This window comes from Sus scrofa, chromosome 15, assembly GCF_000003025.6.
Source record: "Sus scrofa isolate TJ Tabasco breed Duroc chromosome 15, Sscrofa11.1, whole genome shotgun sequence".
Lineage (NCBI taxonomy): Eukaryota > Metazoa > Chordata > Mammalia > Artiodactyla > Suidae > Sus > Sus scrofa.
Genome location: NC_010457.5, coordinates 106,464,685 through 106,486,843, shown reverse-complemented (window position 1 = coordinate 106,486,843; position 22,159 = coordinate 106,464,685). Strand labels below are relative to the sequence as shown.

The window sequence follows — 22,159 nt, the reverse complement described above, 5'->3', positions numbered from 1 at the left end:
CCTCCTGACAAGACTCCCCTTTGGGGACCAGGACCTGCAAAGCTGAAACTTAAAGGTGTGGGAAGCACAAAATTTCCCAGTGTGTCATTGGGAATGATGGAAAAAGGAGTCATTCCTGCCTCTGCCTGGTGGTTACTGGGCCCACACTTTCTTCCTTTTGGGAACACAGCACAATACAGAGGTCTCTGCCTTAATACACATACTACCTGACCAAAGATGGCACTGAGGCTTACAGAATGTTGCCTCTGAGTTAATGCTGTAGTCCTGCTTTTAGAAGGCCATTTCAGGAATCTATGAACCCATCCTAAGTGCAGCAATTTCTTTAAGAAACAAACCATGGTACATATACAAAATGGAATATTACTCCGCCATTAAAAAGAACGAAATACCAGCATTTTTTGCAACATGGATGGACCTAGAAACTGTCATGCTAAGTGAAGTCAGCCATACAATGAAACATGAACATCAAATGCTTTCACTGACATATGGAATCTGAAGAAAGGACAGACGGAACTTCTTTGCAGAACAGATGCTGACTCACAGACATTGAAAAACTTATGGTCTCTGGAGGAGACAGTTTGGGGGGTGGGGGGATGTGCTTGGGCTATGGGATGGAAATCCTGTGAAATCAGATTGTTATGATCATTATACAACTACAGATGTGATAAATTCATTTGAGTAATAAGAAAGAAAGAAAGAAAGAGAGAGAGAAAGAAAGAAAGAGAAACAAACCATGTAAGTATTTTGCATACATATTCACACCTCTTTGTAATTATACTGCGTATAGTCTTTTTCTTTTTGGGGTCTTTTTAGGGCTGCACCCACAGCATATGGAAGTTCCTAGGCTAGAGGCAGAATCGGAGCTGTAGCTGCTGGTCTACGCCACTGCCACAGCAACACCAGATCCAAGCCTCCTCTGTAACCTACACCACAGCTCATGGCAAAGCTGGATTCTTAACCGACTGAGCAAGGCCAGGGATCGAACCGGCATCCACATGGATACTAGTTGGGTTCATTATTACTGAGCCACAATGGGAACTCCTACCGAGTATAGTCTTCATTGCTTCATTTAACCTAGGTGACCAACTTTTTTCCCCCCAGATAAAACTAGAAGACAGAAAACCAGGGACTGTTTAGCTATTTTTCTAACGAGCATGCCTGTCATTTTATTTTATTTATTTTATTTATTTCTTGCTTTTTAGAGGGCCGCACCCACAGCATATGGAGGTTCCCAGACGAGGGGTCAAACTACAGCTACAGCTGCTGGCCTACACCACAGCCACAGCAACGCCAGAGCCTTAACCCACTTAGTGAGATCCAACCTGCAACTTCATGGTTCCTCGTCAGTTTCTTTCTGCTGAGCCATGAGAGGAACTACCCCCCACCTTTTTTTTTTTCATTTTATCTTTATAAGTTTTAAGGAGGCTGTGTAAATAACTAACTCCAAAGGTGTTTTGCAGCCTGTAAATCTATTTTTAAATGTACATTAACAGCTAAACTATTTAGTGACTAATGTTCCATCTCTCATTTTTTTCTTCAGATTATGTCTAAATCTTCAAAGATTATGTATCAGTTAACACAGTTTAATACTTATCTAACATATTTAGGTTACCTAAGTATGTAGAGATTACAGTTTTAGTTAAATATAAAGTTATTAAGAATTTTGATATGACAGAAATATCTTAAGAAAGCAAACCTTTTAAAGAAACTCATCATTAAAATTTTACCTAGTTAATCATGATTCTAAGTTTAAACAATTTGTAGAAATAATGATTATAGGAGTTCCCACTGTGGCACAATGGGATTGGCAGAGTCTTGGGAGTGCTAGGTTGTAGGTTTGATCCCCTGCCTAGCACAGTGGGTTAAGGATCCAGCGTTGCCATAGCTGCAGCTTAGGTCATGACTGTGGCTCAGATCTGATCCCTGGCCTAGGAATTCCATATGTTGCAGGGTGGCCAAATAATAATAATAATAGTAAATAATGATTATAATGATAACTCATTTGTCCCATAAAACCAATGAAAAAATATAGGAAGTTTAAATTTTAAGATGTCCAATCTTCTTATATAATCTATAATATTGTGTTGGCATTAATTTCATATATTAAAGTCAGGAAGATAATTGTTTTTCAGTCCTATAAACCAGTACAATTGACTTACTCTAATTTGTCTACCGATTCAACTATTTATCAGGAATATTCTATGAACATTTTCTATATAATATATAAACTCTGTATTCAGAAATAAAATCACAGAAGCTATTGAAATCCTGCTTCAAAGCTGGAACCAAGACCTTTTCTTCTTTTCTTATAGTTTTAATCAGAAATATCCCTTAAAAGCAAATTTAAAGAAAAGAAACACAAAAAAGTTAATGATTTTTCTTTCCATTTTAGAAATTCTTCATTAGATAGTCCTAGATTGAGCACATAATCACAGAATAATTGTTTTCATCAATTAATTCTTAATGTTCCCCTAAGGAGAAAAGAAAAAATGAGAGGGAGCCAGCTTTAGTTAAATACAAACTTATCATTATAAAAAACTAAGTGTCTTTCCTTAATTAAAGAGAAGGGAAAACTTAGATGCAGGAAAACTTATCATTATTTTTTTTATGGCCACACTTAATGTATATGAAAGTTCCCAGGCCAGGATCAAATCTGAGCCACGGCTGCTGCAATGCCAGGTCCTTAATCCACTGAATGAGGCCAGGGATCGAACCTGCATCCTCACAGATACTAGGTTCTTAACTGCTGAGCCACAACTGGAGCTCCCAGGAAAACTTATTTTGACACACATGCATGAGAGAGAGAGGGAGACAGGGAAACAGAGGGAGGGAAGGATAGAGAGTCATTATGACTCATTTAACATTAATTCAGGTCCCTTGACAATTTGATTTCTATGATTAAAAGCCAGTAGTTATTAATACCTGAAGTATAGAAATGAGAGGGAGGGGGTTTCTTATATTAAACAAAGTAAAGTTTCTCTTAGATTAATAAGACCATCTCTTTCTGAGGTGTTTTGAAGGGAAGAAGAAAAAGTCAGAAGGTGAAACAGAACAGAGGAAAATGGAGGAATGTAGGTTGAGGAAAGTGGAATAGAAGAATAAAGAGTGTTATATTCAAATTTTGATTTGAATAGATCTAGAAAAGACAGTTTTCATTTTCTCACATTTTTCCTTTGCTTTTGTCAAGGAATCTTTTAGGGAAGCAATTTCATAATCCCTTGAATATATTTTAGAAGTTTCCTTTTGCCTTAAAATGTAGAAAATTGTATGTTTGGGATATTGCTTCCTTTTTGATTCACGGTGCCTCCCAAAAGGAACAGTTTTATTCATAACAAAAGTTCCCCAGAGACCGACTGTGGTGCACTGGGTTGAGGCTCCTCTTGTGGCTCAGAGGTAACGAACCCAACTCCTATCCATGAGGACGGGGGTTCGATCCCTGGCCCCGCTCAGTGGGTTAAGGATCTGGTATTGCTGTGAGCTGTGGTGTAGGTTGCAGATGTGGCTCGGATCTGGTGTTGCTGTGGCTGTGGCGTAGTTGGCAGCTGCAGCTCTGATTAGACCCCGAGCCTGGGAACTTCCATATGCTGCAAGTGTGGTCCTAAAAAGACAGACAGACAGACAGACAGAAAGAAGGAAAGGATCCAGCATTGCTGCATCTGTGGCATAGGTCACACCTGTGGCTCAGATTTGATCCCTGGCCCAGGAATTTCCAAATGCCGTTGGTGCAGCCAAAAAAAATTTTTTTTCCTAAAGTAACCATTATAATTCCAAATAATCCTTTTGTCACTTAGAAAGTTAAGATGACATACCATCTTATATATATCTAGTATACATACAGATAAGATGCAGGAGTTCAGCCCAGAGTGGGTATACAACTAGACTAAAGATAAACCTATGAGTCTGGCAACAGTCAGTCAAATCTTGGGCACCTTGTGTCTTAGGGATCCAGCCGAACAAAGAGAACTAGACTTTCAATGGGCAAAATAAAACAAGAGTGATAAAGTTCTGACAAGATTCTCATAAGTGACTTGAGACAGTTTTTCTAAAGGATGCCAGTCTGAATAGAAGTTTTCTGAGCATACAAACTTACTCCCATCTTTATCCCTATGAACTTCCTTTTAGATGGACAATGAAGAAATAACAAGGACAAACAGTAGTATTGTCAGTAATAATGCATATTTCTACCCCAAATAAGAGTTTTTCAGACTGACTGATCAATGGATTTTTCAAAAGGGGTTTGTTATTCTTAGGTGTTACTCTAAACTAAACAGACTAAATTTGGCATTTGGAGTGTCTGATGATAAAATAAGAAATGAGGGCTCAAACCCAATATGAACTTACCTCACCATCGTCAATGGAGAGACCCTGTGAAGGAGGCTCAAAGGGCCTCAGAAAAGCATGCTTGTTTCCAAGTTGACCAGATTATGATGGGACCTCCAAAACAGTCAAATATTGGCTCCATTAAAATACCTCCAAAATAACCTGTTGATAAAGCAAAACTCAGTTTTTTGCTTACTGCAGTGAGGGACAATACTATCTTGAGTCTTAACAGTGTCTCACAGGGAAGACAGAGGCACAACATTTATGAGTTTTGGAATCTGGTTTAGGATGAGTTTCAAGGCAGGGGACCTAACTGGGATTAGGCAAAGTTTTTAACAATATTTTTGATTGGTCAAAGGGAGTTAAGAGTTTAGAAGTAAGTCTTGGGGAGTTCCCGTCGTGGCGCAGTGATTAATGAATCCGACTAGGAACCATGAGGTTGCGGGTTCGGTCCCTGCCCTTGCTCAGTGGGTTAACGATCCGGCGTTGCCGTGAGCTGTGGTGTAGGTTGCAGACGAGGCTCGGATCCCGTGTTGCTGTGGCTCTGGCGTAGGCCGGTGGCTACAGCTCCGATTCAACCCCTAGCCTGGGAATCTCCATATGCCTCGGGAGCGGCCCAAGAAATAGCAACAACAACAACAACAAAAAAGACAAAAGACAAAAAAAAAAAAAAAAAAAAAAAAAAAAAAGAAGTAAGTCTTTCACAAGCTTCTGTCTTTTTAGACTAATCTTCTGCTATTTCCCTACATAACCTGAGTTGTTGTGCCTGGAACTTTTTTGATTTAAAATGATTTTCCCTTTGTTAGAATTGATAGTACTTATCAGACCATTTTAAAATTGTAGAACTGTCTGCCACTACACTGTGAGTAGTTATAGGAGTAGGATTAGGTTTTGTTAATCTTTCTTACAGCCAGCAGGTCACAGTGTCTGGTTCTTAATAAATACTGTCACAGTTGCCCATGATTGGAGAAAAACACATAAACATGCTGACTAATCTGATTTTCAATTTACGAACATAACCTCAAAGGATCTCTTAATCAAGCAGGGCAATTAACAATAATATACCTTCCTAGTTTAATTACTCTCCTACTAGCTTTTCTAAACTCCCTAACATACTTCCCCCACACACCAATCTCCACAATCACCAAAGGCCTTGCTTATTTCACTGAGACAACTAATCAGAAGAGTATTTCTAAGGACTCTCACTTGTACCAACCTACCAGCATCTTTACCCACCGTAGTCTGTCTTAGCATCCATCCACAGAAGTGGTACCCATGCTTCTTCAGGCAGAGCCAGAACTTCGTATTCTTGCAGTTACCCTCATTGTGTGGTATCTGTTCTCTTTAAAAACTCTCGCCAAAATGAACCTACTAGCACTCCTAAATGTGCCATATAATTTCTTTTGCTTTCTCCCTGAATTCTATACATCTGCAATTTAATCTCATGTCCACATCCTGTCATGAAAGATCCAACCTTAAGACCCTACCATGGATAGATTGCTTGCTTTTCTGGACTGTGTAGTAAAACTTACGTGGAATGGTATTGGTCATACTTTGGTACCAAAATGAGCTTTATCACTTAATAGTTGTGTAATAACCTCAGGCAAGTTATTGAATTTCTGAATTTCAGTTCTCTCATTTATGAGAGACACTATTAGTAGGTTAAATGATATTCAATGAATTCTTTCTTTCCTACTAAAGCACAACTTTTCTTGGAGTGGTAATATAGCTCTTTTTAAAGAGTTCCCGTGGTGGCTCAGTGGAAACAAATCTGACTAGGATCCATGAGGACGCAGGTTCAATCCCTGACCTCGCTCAGGTGAAGTGGGTTAAGAATCCGACATTCCTGTGAGCTGTGGTGTAGGTCACAGATGTGGCTCGGATCTGACATTGCTGTGGCTGTGGTGTCGGCTGGCAGCTACAGCTCTGATTTGATGCCTAGCCTGGGAACCTCCGTATGCCACAGGTGTGGCCCTAAGAAAAACGAAAAAAAGAGGTAATTTTCCTAGCATCCTTTGTAACTAGAGTAGTCATACAACAGTTCTAACCAGTAAGTTAAACACAGAAGTTGCTGTTAGATCGTCTAAGAAGGACCTTTGGCTCATTTACCTAGATCAGACCTTTTGCCTATTCCTATTCCTGTCTGAGCTCTGATCAATGCTGGAGGTGGAATGACTGCCTCTAGTCAGTTTGGTCAGACTGTCTTTGCACTTCGTTTCATAGGAAAAAAGACCTTTTTATTTGGTTAAGCCACCATAATCATGTCTGTTCCAAGCAGCCAAAGGTGCTCCCTAACACATATACCATCCTGACAGTAAGAATAGTGCTTATGCTACAGGCTTTTAAAGTTCATTATTAATAAACTTATAAAAATTAACACATACTGAGTGGCAAGGATCAGATTCTGTCTAAAACCACAGCATGGTTAACTCACTAATTCTTCATAACAAATTAGGTAGCTGCTGCCACTACTATTCCTTCAGATTAAAAAAATGAAAAACGAGAGTTCCCGTCGTGGTGCAGCAGAAACGAATCCAACTAGGAACCATGAGGTTGTGGGTTCGATCCCTCGCCTCATTCAGGGGGTTAAGGATTGGTGTTGCCATGAGCTGTGGTGTAGGTCACTGACGTGGCTCGGATCTGGCATTGCTGTGGCTGTGGCTGGCAGCTGTAGCTCCAATTGAACCCCTAGCCTGGGAACCTCCACATGCCACGGGTGTGGCCCTAAAAAGCAAAAAAAAAAAAAAAAAAAAAAAGAAAGAAGGAAAAACTGAAAGCCTAAGTAATTTGTCCAGCTAAAAAAGAGGAAGTAGGATTCAAATCCTAGCTGTCTGACTTCAGAGCACATGCTCTTAAGTACAAATCCATGCTATGATAATAAGAAACAACTTACGCCAGACAAAATGCCAAGTGCTTTAACCAAACAATAAAAAGCACCACAGGAGTTCCTGTCGTGGTGCAGTGGAAACGAATCTGACTAGGAACCATGAGGTTTCGGATTCAATCCCTGGCCTCGCTCAGTGGGTTAAGGATCCGGCATTGCTGTGAGCTGTGGTATAGGTCGCAGATGTGGCTCGGATCCTGCATTGCTGTGGCTCTGGCATAGGCCAGCTGCAACAGCTCTGATTAGTCCCCTAGACTGGGAATCTCCATATGCTGTGGGTGCAGCCCTAAAAAAGGACAAAAAAGACCAAAAATAAATAAATAAATAAATAAATAAATAAATAAATAAATAAATAAATAAAAAGCACCACATACAATATCTGGTGCTCATTAAAAATGTCAGTTCTCTTCTTTGGAAGTAATGTCTTCTTTGAATTCCTATGTAATTTTATCTATAGTTCTACTATCAAGTTTACTGTTTTCTACACTGTATAAAGTTAAATATCTTATGTAATAGACACCTAGTTCCTTTGAGACATGGCACCTAACTATCAGTGACAGTACACACAAGGCTAAGTCATTATAACTGGTGGAGCCATGAAAGGGGGGGTTGGAAACTATACCATCAAAGGTGGTCCCTATATAATCAGGCAGTTCTCGAGAATTCCTGTAGATCAATAATATACCCTAAGTCCCACAATGATATACTTACTTGTCTCACCCAGATTTGTGGTGCCCCATCCTATCTCATAATCTATCCTTGCACTTCTCTTACAGTCTCCTACTTCATCTCCCAACTTTATTGCTCCTGCAGAAACTCAAATGTGACATTACGTCAGAATTATTTGGAGAACTTCCACATCTAGTCAAGATGGAATAACAGTAACCAGATTTACCCTCCTACCTGAAACAACTATAACATTGCATCAAATATATGAAACAGTGATACTCAAAACACTGGACATCATACAACAGAGGACAGTGATCCCTGAGAGATGGAAAACAAATGAGTTGAAGCCTATGCTATATCCCAGATTAGCACGTGAAGAGAGTTTTCGGACTGTAGTGCGTGGAGATATAACCCAGGAAGAGCCTCTCTGGGTAGAGGAGATGAAGCCTAGGCCAGGAAGACAGAAACAGCTAGAGTTTATAAGATCAAGCACTGGAGAAAAGAGAGCTACAGCAATTTAAAAAATCCAGAGATTTGCATTCAGAAGAGTACTTATGATCAGTGCACAAGTAAAGGAAACTACTTGAAACTGGAGAAAGAACATTAAAGGACTTAAGGGAACAACCTCTGAGGCTCACAAGGGATCAGAAGAGTGCCATTTCCCACCAGCCACGGTGGAAATCTCACTAATTCATAAGCACAATGTAGAGTACTCGGTAGCGTTTTGACTCAAGTGGGACAAAATCAACACTAGATTAAATATAGTTCTGGTCCTACATAACAAAGCTTGAAAGCGAAACATTAAACTATTTCTGAGAAATTGTGTCCTAGAACAAAACTCAAGAATATTTACAAGAATATAAAAACACCTAGCACTCAACAAGATAACAGCTACGTCTGATATCTTATCAAAAGTTACCAGACAGGAATTCCCATCGTGGCTCAGTGGAAACCAATTTAACTAGTATCCATGAGGATGCAGGTTTGATCCCTGGCCTTGCTCAATGGGTTAAGGATCTGGAGTTGCTGTGAGCTGTGATGTAGGTCACAGACACGGCTTGGATCTGGCATTGCTGTGGCTGTGGTGGAGGCTAGAGGCTACAGCTCTGATCCGGCCCCTAGACTGGGAACCTCCAAATGCCACAAGTGTGGCCCTAAAAAGACCACCAAAAAAAAAAAAAAAAAGTTACCAGAGTTCCCTTGTGGTACAGCGGGCTAAGGATCAAGAATGTCACTGCAGTGGCCTGGGCCCAGGAACTTCTACATGCCACAGGCATGTGGCAAAAACAAACAAATAAACAAACAACCAGGAATGCAAAGAAGCAGGAAAATGTATAAAAATAATGAATAGAAAAATCAGTCAATTGAAATTGCCTCAGAAAAAGAAAATGACAGAATTAATTTATAAGGGCATTAAAATAGTTTTGTAACCGCATTCCATGTGTTCAAAAAGCTAGAGGAGAGACTCAAGATATAGAGACATGGAAGATGCAAAAACTTTCCATGTTAAACTTTTAAATATGAAAACTCTGATGCTTTTGTTGAGAAATACACTAGATGATCAATAACCAAGTTTTATTCATAACCGGCCAATAACTCAGTAATTTGGTGTTAACAAATATGTTAGACATTACAGAAGAAAAGATCAGTGAATTTGAAGACACAGCAAAATGAAATATATAGAGATGGAAAAAATTAAAATGAGATATGGGATAACTTCAAGCAGACATAAATATATTTGAAATCTCTGATAGAGAGTAAGGGAGGAAGACAAAATGTTTTTTCAGGAAAAAAAAATTCCAAATTTGATTAAAACTATAGATTCAAGAAGATCAACAAACACAAATACAAGAAATGTGAGGAAAACTACATCAAGGTATATAATAATTAAATATCTGATAAAAAGAAACCATTAAAGTCAGCAAAAGGGGGGAGGGAAGACACACACTAAGGAACAAAGATAAAAATGATACCAAATTTCTCATAGGAAATAATTTAAGGTAAAAGACAGTGGAGGTAAAGGTAAGGTAAAAATCATTTTAAAAATAAAGTAAAAAAGTATTAACTTGGAATTCTTTATGCAGTTTCAACATCAGTTGAAACTGAAGGCAAAAATACAGACTCTTTGAGTCACAATAAATATGAAAAATTCAGGAGCAACAGATCTATAAAAAAATGTTAAAGTAAAAGAAAAAAATGACTCCAGAAATATAGATCTATACAAGAGAATGAAGAACACTAGAAATAATAACTATGGAGGAAATATAAAGATTTTTAATTATTTACATCTCTTTACAAGATAAGTAGTTATTTAACATATAAATAATAATAGTGTACCATGGGGCTGATAAGGTATACAGAAATAAAACTTATGAAAACGACAGCACAAAGGTGAGAAGGGAAAAAAACAGAAGTATACTCTTTTAAGAACTCTACACTGTATAAGAAATGTGGTGGAATAGTACTTGAAGATAGACTGTGATAGTTAAAGATGTACAATATACGAGTTCCCGTTGTGGCTCAGTGGTTAACAAATCCGACTAGGAACCATGAGGTTGCAGGTTCCATCCCTGGCCTTGCTCAGTGGGTTAAGGATCCTGCATTGCTGTGGCTGTGGCGTAGGCCAGCAGCAGCAGCTCCAATTAGACCCCTACCCTGGGAACCTCCATACGCCGTGGGTGCGGCCCTAAAAAAAAAAAAAAAGACCAAAAAAATGTACAATATAAACATTAAAGCAAACATTAAAATAATGATTTAGGGGAGTTCCCGTCATGGCTCAGAGGTTAACGAATGCAACTAGGAACCATGAGGTTGCGGGTTCAATCCCTGGCATTGTTCAGTGGGTTAAGGATCCAGCGTTGCTGTGAGCTGTGGTGTAGGTCGCAGACACGGCTCGGATCCTGCGTTGCTGTGGCTCCGGTGTAGGCTGGGCGGTTGCAGCTCCGATTCGACCCCTAGCCTGGAAACCTCCATATGCTGCAGGAGCGGCCCAAGAAATGGCAAACAAGACAAAAAAGACAAAAAAAAAAGGAAGAAAGAAATTGCATTTCTATATACTAATAATGAAAGACCAGAAAGAGTAATCAGAGAAACTATCCCATTTGCAATTGCATCAAAAAGAATAAAATACCTAAGAATAAACCTACCTAAAGAGACAAAAGACCTATACTCTGAAAACTATAAAACGTTGATGAAAGAAATCAAAGATGACACTAACAGATGGAAAGATATACCATGCTGTTGGATTAGAAAAATCAATATTGTCAAAATGACTATACTTTCCAGGCAATCTACATATTCAATTCAATCCCTATCAAATTACCAAAGACATTCTTCTCAGAACTAGAACAGAATATTTTAAAATTTGTATGGAGTGAGTTTCCATTGTGGCTCAGCAGGTTAAGAACACAATTAGTATCCACGAGGATGTGCGTTCAATCCCTGGCCTTGTTCAGTGGGTTAGGGATCTGGCGTTGCTATAAACTGTGATGTACGTTGCAGATGCAGCTTAGATCCTGTGTTTCTGTGGCTGTGGCTGTAGCTGGCAGCTGAAGCTCTGATTTGACCCCTAGCCTGGAACTTCCATATGGTGTGGGTGCAGCCCTAAAAAGAAAAAAAAACAAAAAACAAAAAACAAAAAAACCCAAAAAACAAAACAAAAACGACAATAACAACAACAAAAACAAGACATTTCTTCAAAGAAGACATATGGAGATGGCCAACAGGCATATGAAAAAATGCTCAGTATCACTAATTATTAGAGAAATGCAAATCATAACTACAATGAGGTACCACCTCAGAACAGTCAGAATGCCATCATTAAACAAGTCAACAAATAACAAAAATGCTGGAGAGGGTGTGGAGGAAAAGGTATCCTGCTCCACTGCTGGTGGGAATGTAAACTGGTATAACCACTATGAAAAACAGCATGGAGGTACTTCAGGAAACCAAATAGTGAGCTACCATATGATCCAGCAATTCCACTGCTAGGCATATATCCGGACAAAACTTTCACTGGAAAAGACACATGCACCCCTATGTTCATAGTAGCACTATTCACAATAGCCAAGACATGGAAACAACTAAATGTCATCGACAGATGAATGGAATATTACTCAGCCATAAAAAGACATACTAATGCCATTTGCAACAAAATGGCTCTGGCGTAGGTCGGAGGCTACAGCTCTGATTGGACCCCTAGCCTGGGAACCGCCATAAGCCGCAGGAGTGGCCCTAGAAAGGACAAAAAAAAAAAAAAAAAAAAAAAAAAAAGACAAATACCATATGATATCACTTATTTGTGCAATCTAAAACATGGAACAGATGATCCTATCTTAAAACAACAAACAAAACAGAAACAGATCGCAGCCAAAAGAGCAGATTTGGGGTTCCTGAGGGGGAAAGGGGAGGGAGTGGGATGGATGGGAATTTGGGGGTTTTTTGGAAGCAAACTGTTATGTTTGGAATGGATGGGCAATGGGATCCTACTGTACAGTACATGGAAAAAATGTGTGCTTGGGTCACTTTGTTGTACAACAGAACTTTATGAGACACTGTAAATCAGCTCTTATAAAAAGGAGTCACTGCTAGTAAGTCAATAAAAGAGGTAGAACTGAATCACAAAAAATGTTCAGTTGCACCAAAAGAAGGAAGAAAATGAAGAAAAAGTGAAAAAAGAACAGGTGGGACAGGAATTTCCATTGTGGCTCAGTAGGTTAAGAACCTGATGTTGTCTCCGTAAAGTTGCCGGTTTCATCCCTGGCCTTGCTCAGTGACTTAAGGATCTGGTGCTGCTGCAGCTGCAGTTCTGATTCAACCCCTGGCCCAAGAACTGTCATATGCCACAGGTGTGGCTGTAAAAAGAAATAATAAAGATAAACAAAAATAAAAATAAAAAGAACAGATGGGATGAACAGAAAATAAATAACAAGATGGAAGATTTAAGCCCAACCATAACAATAATAATATTAAATGCATCTGAAACCTAAAAATACATAAAACAGGATAAGGAGTTCCCGTTGCAGCACATTGGTTAACGAATCCGACTACCAACCATGAGGTCGCGGGTTCGATCCCTGGCCTCGCTCAGCAGGTTAAGGATCCAGTGTTGCCGTGAGTTGTGATGTAGGTTGCAGACTTGGCTCGGATCCCGCGTTGCTGTGGCTCTGGCATAGGTCGGCGGCTACAGCTCTGATTGGACCCCTAGCCTGGGAACCTCCATAAGCCTCAGGAGTGGCCCTAGAAAAGACAAAAAACAAAACAAACAAACAGAAAAAAACAGGATAAGACCTCCTGATGAATGAGTATGATCTATTCCAGAAATGCAAGGACAAGGCTGTTTTGCTCTTCGAAATTGTTTCTCACTATAGCGAAAAACTATAAAAAGAAAAACCAAATATCTCAATATACTCTCAATGCATCCAGAAAAAGCACTTGAGGAAATCAGATATCCATTCTTAATAAAAACTCTCAGGAGTTCCCATCGTGGCTCGGTCGTTAATGAATCTGACTAGCATCCATAAGGACACAGGTTTGATTCCTGGCCTTGCTCAGTGGGTTAAGGATCTGGTGTCACCATGAGCTGTGATGTAGGTCGCAGACATGGCTCAGATCCTTCCTTAATGTGGCAGTGGCTCTGGTGTAGGCTGGCATCTACAGCTCCAATTAGACCCTGAGCCTGGGAAACTCCATATGCCACAGGTGCGGCCCTAAAAAGCAAAAGTAAAAGCAAAAACAAACAAACCGAAAACCTCTCAGCAAGATAAGAACAGAAGGAATATCACTCAATTTTATAAATGACTTAATGCAAAAGCTATGGTTAATATCACACCTAATAGTGAAAGATCAGAAACAAAGCAAGGATATCCACTCTAGTTACTTCTAATCAAAATAAGGTTCTAGCCAGTCTAATAGTTGAGAAAAATAAATAAAATGCATCCAGATTGGAAAGAAAGATATAAAACAACTAGATTATCTATGTAGAAAATCTGATAGAATCTACCAAAAAGCTATTAGAACTAGTAAATGAGTTTAATAAGGTTGCAAAAAAATCAACTGTCAGAGTTCCCTGGTGGCTCAGTGGGTTAAGGATTCAGCATTATCACTGCTGTGGCTTGGGTGACTGCTGTGGCACAGCTTCCATCCCTGGTCCAGGAACTTTTGCATGCCAACAGGAGCAACCAAAAAAAAATCGACTGTATTTCTATATACTAATGCAAAAATCAGTATTGAAATAAACAATGTCATTTATAAGGTCTTACTGACGAACATGACAAAAGATATGTGACACTTCTACACTAAAAACTGAAAACACTGCAGAGAAAAATTAAAGAATACCAGAGTTCCCATTTTGGTGCAGCAGAAACTAATATGACTAGTGACCATGAGGTTGCAGGTTCAATTCCTGGCCTTGCTCAGTGGGTTAAGGATCCAGTGTTGACGTGAGCTGTGGTGTAGGTTGCAAACATGGCTCAGATCTCTTGTTGCTGTGGTATAGGCCAGCAGCTGTAGCTTAGATTCTACTCCTAGCCTGATAAGCTCCATATGCCATGGGTGCAGCTCTAAAAAGCAAAAAAAAAAAAAAAAAAAAGTATTAATGCTAAGATTTCAATTACCCTCAAATTGATCTATATATTTTACATCATCCCAGTCAAAATCCCTTCAGGTTTTTTGTTTGTTTGTTTGTTTTCCCCCAGCCTATGGGGTCTAATTGGAGCTGCAGCAGCCAGCCCACACCACAGCCACAGCAATGTGGGGTCCAAGCCAAATCTGTGAACTACACCACAGCTCACGGCAACTACCCACTGAACGAGGCCAGGGATCGAACCAGCATCCTCACAGATACTAGTCAGGTTTGTTACCACTGAGCCACAATGGGAACTCCTTGTTTGTTTGTTTTTTAAGAAATTGATGATTCTAGGTGTTCCTATTGTACAGCAGTGGAAACGAATCCGACTAGGAACCCCAAGGTTGTGGGATTGATCCCTGGCCACGCTCAGTGGGTTAAGGATCTGGCACTGCCACAAGCTGTGGTGTAGTTTGCAGACACAGCTTGGATCTCACACTGCTGTGGCTGTGGTGTGGGCCGGCAACTGTAGCTCTGGTTGGACCCCTAGCCTGGGAACATCCATGAGCCGTGGATGCGGCCCTAAAAAGCAAAATAAATAAGTAAGTAAGTAAGTAAGTAAATAAATAAATAAATAAATAAAATAAAATAAATTGATGATTCGAAAATTCATTGGACTTAGAATAGCCAAAACAAAGTTGAAAAAGAGGAGCAAAATTCAAGAAATTAATACTACTCAACTTCAAGACTTATTATAAGCTACAGTAATCAAGACAATGTGGTGCTGATATCAAGATAGACCAGAGCTTTTCAGTCTTGGTACTACTGGGGACATTGTGGACCAGATAATTTTCTGTTGTAAGAGCTGTCCTATGCCCTGCATGATGCTGAGCAGCATCTCTGGCTTCTATCTACCAGAAACCAGTGGTTATATCCCTAGTTATGACAACTAAAACTGTCTCCAAACCTTGTCAAATGTCCCCTGGAGGAAACTGCCCCAGTCGAGACTACTGAGATAGATAATAGATCAATGGAACAGAACAGAGTTCAGAAACTGGCCCACATATACCTGACAAATGAATTTTTTCATCAAAGTTATAAATTCAATTCAATGGAGAAAGGATAGTCCTTTCAAAAAATGATGCTGGGAGTTCCCATTGTGGCTCAGTGGCTAACATGGCTCAGTGGTTAATGAACCCAACTAGTATCCATGAGGACATGTGTTCAATCCCTGGCCTTGCTCAGTGGGTTAAGGATCTGGCGTTGCCATGAGCTGTGGTGTAGGTAACAGATGTGGCTCAGATCCCACATTGCTGTGGCTGTGGCTGTGGTGTAGGCTGGTGGCTTCAGCTCCAATTCAACCCCTAGCCTAGAGACATCCATATGCCACAAGTGTGGCCCTAAAATAGACAAACAACAAAAGCCAAAAAAAAAAAAAAAAAAAAAAGATGCTAGAACAGGTATTCATATGCCAAAAATAAAAAAGTCAATCTATACACCTTGTACTACATATACAAAAATTAACACAAAATGGATCACAGACCTAAATGTAAGCCTAAAGTTATAAAACTTCCAGAAGAAAACACAGGGAAAAAAATCCAACCCTTTGTTAGGCAAAGGTCTTTTAGAGACAATATGAAACTATGAACCTCAAAGAAAAATTAGATTTCATCAAAATTAAGAACTTCTGCCCTTTGAAAGATTCTGAGAGTGAAAAGATAAGCTCCAGATCAGATGAAAATATTTGCAAATCACATTTCTAATAATGAACTGTATCTAGAATATACTCTTTAAAACTCTGTAATATGAAAACAACAACATAAAAATAGATGAAAGATTCAAACAGACAATTAAAGAAGATATGCAGATGGCAAACAAAACATGAAAAGATGCTCAGTTCCTATTGTGGAGTTCCCATTGTGGCTCAACGGTAATGAACCTGACTAGTATCCATGAGGATACGGGTTCATTCCATGGCCTCACTCAGTGGGTTAAGGATCTGGAGTTGCCATGAGCTGCAATGAAGGTCACAAGTGTTTTGAATCTGGCTTTGCTGTGGCTGTGGTGTAGGCTGGCAGCTGCAGCTCTGATTCAACCCCTAGCCTGGGAACTTCCATGTGCTACAAGTGTAGCCCTGAAATGGGGGGAAAAAAGATGCTCAATGGTATTGGTCATTAGAGAGATGGAAATTAAAAGAAAAAATACAATGAGCTACTCGTACACATCTATTATAATGCCTAAAATTTAAAAGCCTCTCCATACCAATACGGAGTGCTATGAGATAGAGCACCTGGAACTCTCAAACACTGCTGATTGGAATGTAAAATGATACAAGCACTCTGGAAACTTATTTGACAGTTTCTTAAAAGTTAAAATTTGTACCTACCATACCATTAAAAGTTAAAATGTATACCAATCATTCTATTCCTATAGATATTTACATAATAGAAACGAAAGCATATGTCCAAAGACTATGCAAATGTTCATAGCAGCTTTATTTGTAATAGCCAAAAACTGTAAACAACTTAGATGTCCATTAACAGGTGAATGGATAAGCAAATTATGGTATGTTCAACAATGGAATATTACTCAGCAGTAAAAAGGAATGAATTAGTCATATATCCTGTGACACAGATGACTCTCATAACTATGCTGAGCAAAAGCCAGATTTTTTTTAATTACTCAAATGAATTTATCACATCTGTAGTTGTATAATGATCATAACAATCCAATTTCACAGGATTTCCACCCCATAACCCAAGCACATCCCCTCACCCCCCAAACTCCTCCGGAGACCATAAGTTTTTCAATGTCTGTGAGTCAGCATCTGTTCTGCAAAGAAGTTCAGTCTGTCCTAACAAAAGCCAGATTTTAAAAAGGTTCATACTATATGATTTCATTTTTATAAAACTGTAGACATAGCAAATTGATCTCTAATGACAGAAAGCAATTTAGTAGTTGTTTGGGGATGGTGGGATGGGGGTACAGGCAAGAAGTTGGAATGGATTATGAAGGGGCACTTGGTTTGGTGCTCATTATCTTGACTGTGGTGATAGTTTAATAGATGTGTATGTATATCAAAACTAATCAAACTGTACTCTTTAAACATGTGCAGATTATTGTATGTCAATTATATATTTCAATAGAGATAATTAAAAATAAAAACTCTGGGAGTTCCCGTCGTGGCGCAGTGGTTAACGAATCCGACTAGGAACCATGAGGTTGCGGGTTCGGTCCCTGCCCCTGCTCAGTGGGTTAACGATCCGGTGTTGCCATGAGCTGTGGTGTAGGTTTTAGACGCAGCTCGGATCCCGTGTTGGTGTAGGCCAGTGGCTACAGCTCCGATTCGACCCCTAGCCTGGGAACCTCCATATGCCGCGGGAGTGGCCCAAAGAAATAGCAAAAAATAATAATAATAATAAAAAATAAAAATAAAAACTCTGGGAGTTCCCGTCGTAGCTCAGCAGAAACAAATCTGACTAGTATCCATAAGGATGCAGTTTGATCCCTGGCCTTGCTCAGTGGGTTAAGGATCCAGTGTAGCCACGAGCTGTAGTGCAAGTTGCAGACGCAGCTTGACATATGCTGGACGTATGCTTTCATTTCTCTTATGTAAATATCTATAGTAGTAGAATGATTGGTACAAATTTTAACTTTTAATGGCATGGTAGCCACATTGCTGTGGCTGTGGTGAAGGCCAGTGGCTACAGCTCTGATTCAACCCCTAGTCTGGGAACCTCCATATGCTGCAGGTATGGCCCTAAAGACACACACACACACACACACACAAAACCTCTGCTAGTATGTAATTTCATTCTGTCCCTCTGGTTTTAGAATTCTTTTTCTAATTGAGATATAATGGACATACAACATTGAAGGTGTACAGTGTGTTAATTTGATAACATAGATACTGCAATATGATTACTACCATAATTTTAGTTAACACCTCTATCATGTCACATAATTATTATTTCTTTTTGCAGTGAGAACAATTAAGATCTAGTCTCCAAGCAACTCTAATGTTTATAATATGGTACTGTTGACTATAATCACCATGTAGAACACAGATCTCTAGGACTTACACATTTACTGGCTACAAGTTTGTACTGTTAAGCAACATATCCCTTGCACTCTTATGCTCATCACGTTCTCAAAGGTTTTCTACAGGAATCATACAATTTATTTTTCTCATAAATCAATTTAGGATCCATTAATAAATATGATTTTTTTTTTTTTTGGCTTTTTAGGGCTGCACCTGTGCATATGGAGGTTCCCAGGCTAGGGGTCTGAGCGGAGCTACAGCTACCAGCCTATGCCACAGCCACAGCCACAGCAGCGCAGAATCCGAGCCACATCTGAGACATACACCACAGCTCACAGCAGCACCAGATCCGTAACCCACTGAGCGAGGTTAGGGATCAACCCTGAAACCTCATGGTTCCTAATTGGATTAGTTTCTGCCCTGCCACTTTGAGAACTCCATAAATGTGATTTTTAAAAATTCTGGGGAGTTCCCATTGTGGCTCAGTGGTTAATGAATCCAACTAGGAACTATGAGGTTGCGGGTTTGGTCCCTGGCCTAGCTCAGTGGGTTAAGGATCTGGTGCTGCTGTAAGCTGTGGTGTAGGTTGCAGACATGGCTGGGATCCAGTGTTGCTATGGCTGCAACATAGGCCGATGGCTACAGCTCCGATTAGACCCCTAGCCAGGGAACCTCCATATGCCGTGGGTCCAGCCCTAAAAAGGAAAAAAATAAATAAAAATAAAATTTCTGATTTTATTCCTTAAGTTTTAAGAATTCAGTCAACAATGAATATCTGTAGTATTTAACAACAGAATTCATAGGTAACATGTATGAGGCAAAGGTATACAAGGCTTTGCCATTACCACTAAGTTAATTAAGTAGAATTACAGATATTTAGAAATAAAATTATACACCATTTAATATGGCTAAAGCTGGAGTTCCTGCCGTGGCTCAGTGGAAACGAATCTGACTAGGAACCATGAGGTTGTGGGTTTGATCCCTGGCCTCACTCAGTGGGTTAAGGGTCTGGTGCTGCTGTGAGCTGTGGTGTACGTCGCAGACGTGGCTTGGGTCTGGCATTGCTGTGGCTGTTGTGTAAGCTGGCGGCTATAGCTCCGATATGACCCTTAGCCTGGGAACCTCCATATGTGGCAGATGTGGCCCTAAAAAGACCAAAAAAAAAAAAAAATCGTCTAAAGCCCAATTGGTTGATGAGAGTCAAAGCAGTACCCTCTGGAGAGGGTGAGATTTTCTATGGTCTTGAAAAATAGGCAGAATGGAGTTAAAAAAAAAAAAAAAGCAAAGGGGGAAAAAAATTAACGATCCTTCCTTTTAAAATCATACTTGTGTCATTACTATGAAACTGTACTTGAAGATGTTACAGTGCCAAAATATGGGGGCAGCAGGTGGGGAAGAATTACTTATACCTCATTACACACATCGCTTTAAAATACTGATAGCTGACTGAGAACACGAAATGCACATATATGCCCAAACATAATGATAACAGGAGTTACTGGCTGTCATGCTTAAAAATTTTCAGGTTCAATTTTGAACATAAATCTCTAGCCAAAATTCTCAGGTATTAACGTGTTTATTCAGCATCTTTAAGATGAACAAAACTACTACTATGTCGAGGAAAAGTATAAAAAGGAAACTAACAGGTTTAAGGAAAAAAAACACAGGATTTTTTTAATGAAAAAAATTACATTGTAACAAGGACATACATTAAGTTATATATATCTATATATATATACATATATACACACTTTTTTAAATTTTTTAAAAAACATAGTATAAAATTAAACTGCATCTTTCTCATATTCACATGATTACGTATTACGTATATATTTTGACAGGATATAAAGATGAAACACAAGTTGGCAGGCCTCAAAATTAGAAACTCTAATGCAGGACCGTATCACCAAGTTTATTTTCTATCACTTCTGTGACTTTTAGAAAACATTTACTTTGGGTAAGACAAAAAAGTTTAAGTTCTTTTAAGTATGCTGCCTACCCAGAAAATTAACATTGAGGGAAAGACCCACCATGGCTGTGTATATCTATAACTCACTGTAGTGTATATAATGTTCACTTGGAGCCTTGGAACACGAAAACTACAATGAAGAAACAAGCTCAGCTGTAATTAGGAATTCTAACTGCTTATTCTGAATGTCCACCTTTCTACTACGATATTACACCTTGCAATACATGACACAAAAAAGCATGTCAAACTTTGCTGCAGAGCTGTTAGGAGAATGCCAAATATAGATACTGAAAATTCTATGCACTGTATTTAATACCCTGTGCATTTAAAAAAATAATTGAATATTTAAAATATGTAAACATACCTTTAAAAAAGCAATGCTAAGCACCTTTAAAATACAATACTGATATACTGTGACTGAACATGCATTTAGAGGACAAATTTAAAAACTAATTTAGAAACCACTTTTAAAGAACTACTCATTGAAATACTTACATGAAAATATTGATAGTTCCAGTTCCTACCTAAAAACCAAAAGAGTATACAATTAGGGATTTAAACCTTCCTTCATGCTCTCTTTTTCCTTTTTCTTTTGTTTGTGGGGCAGATGCACTGTAACTTTCTGTCCTCATAAAAACAGTATCAGAGGAGACGTTCACAAAGAATGAAGCTGAGAAATATTTTTTTAAACTATGTTTTGTTCTTGAGCAAGTTTCAAAGTCTGGATCCTCTGACATTTCTCATCCTCATAGGCAACTGACTAGAGTTTGTATCTTGACAAGCATTTCTCCTTAGCAACTCAACATCAAAAAGCAAGGAATGTCTCCAAAGGAATATATTCAGTTGGTGAAATATTTAATCATAAATTACTGTCATTAATGAAAGATGAAGATCTATTATTTAAGATCTTGGAAAGTTTCCATAAAAAGTAGAAATAACAGTTGTTGTGGCTGTGGGGTAGGCTAGCAGCTACAGCTCCGATTCGACCCCTAGTCTGGGAACTTCCATATGCTGCATGTGTGGCCCTAAAAAGACAAAAAGAAAAAGTAGAAATAACAATTGAAAATAATATTATCCACAATGCAACATTAAATGAATTTGGACTTACTCCCTTTTAAGTACACTCGGACTAAGAGAAATCTGGGTTTGAGGTAACTAAGAATTGTGTTTAGCTTAGCATAACATAGATTTGGCAGCCTGCCTCTATAAATGCTGACCAAGTATTTTTAATTCTTAGGAAAAAGAAAAGCAATTCTTTTTTTTTTTTTTTTTTTTTTTTTTTTTTTTTTTTTTTTTTTTTTTTGTCTTTTTGTCTTTTTGCCTCTTTTTGTCTGTTGTTGTTGCTATTTCTTGGGCCGCTCCTGGGGCATATGGAGGTTCCCAGGCTAGGGGCTGAATCGGAGCTGTAGCCACCGGCCTACGCCAGAGCCACAGCAACGCAGGATCCGAGCCGCGTCTGCGACCTACACCACAGCTCACGGCAACGCCGGATCATTAACCCACTGAGCAAGGGCAGGGACCGAACCCGCGACCTCATGGTTCCTAGTCGGATTCGTTAACCACTGCGCCACGACGGGAACTCCGAAAAGCAATTCTTATTTAAAAATCAATATATATGCAGCTCGGATTTGATCCCTGGCCCACAACCTCCATATGCCACACTTGTGGCAAAGTAAAAATCATATATGTAACTGAGTATTAGCTTTGCAT

At 39.1% G+C, this 22,159-nt stretch overlaps 1 protein-coding gene across 14 annotated transcripts in view; it reads right to left on the bottom strand.

Annotated features, from left to right (window-relative positions):
• CARF (calcium responsive transcription factor) overlaps positions 4,342-22,159 on the bottom strand; it is a 72,258-nt gene continuing 54,440 nt past the window's right edge. For 12 of the 14 annotated variants that reach the window (XM_021075548.1, XM_021075552.1, XM_021075544.1 and 9 more), the window contains one exon: positions 20,128-20,973. The gene's annotated coding sequence lies outside the window, so the exon portion shown is untranslated. Of the gene's footprint in view, positions 4,483-20,127; positions 20,974-22,159 lie in introns of those variants that run through there. The other 2 variants (XM_021075545.1, XM_021075550.1) reach the window with 1 other exon arrangement.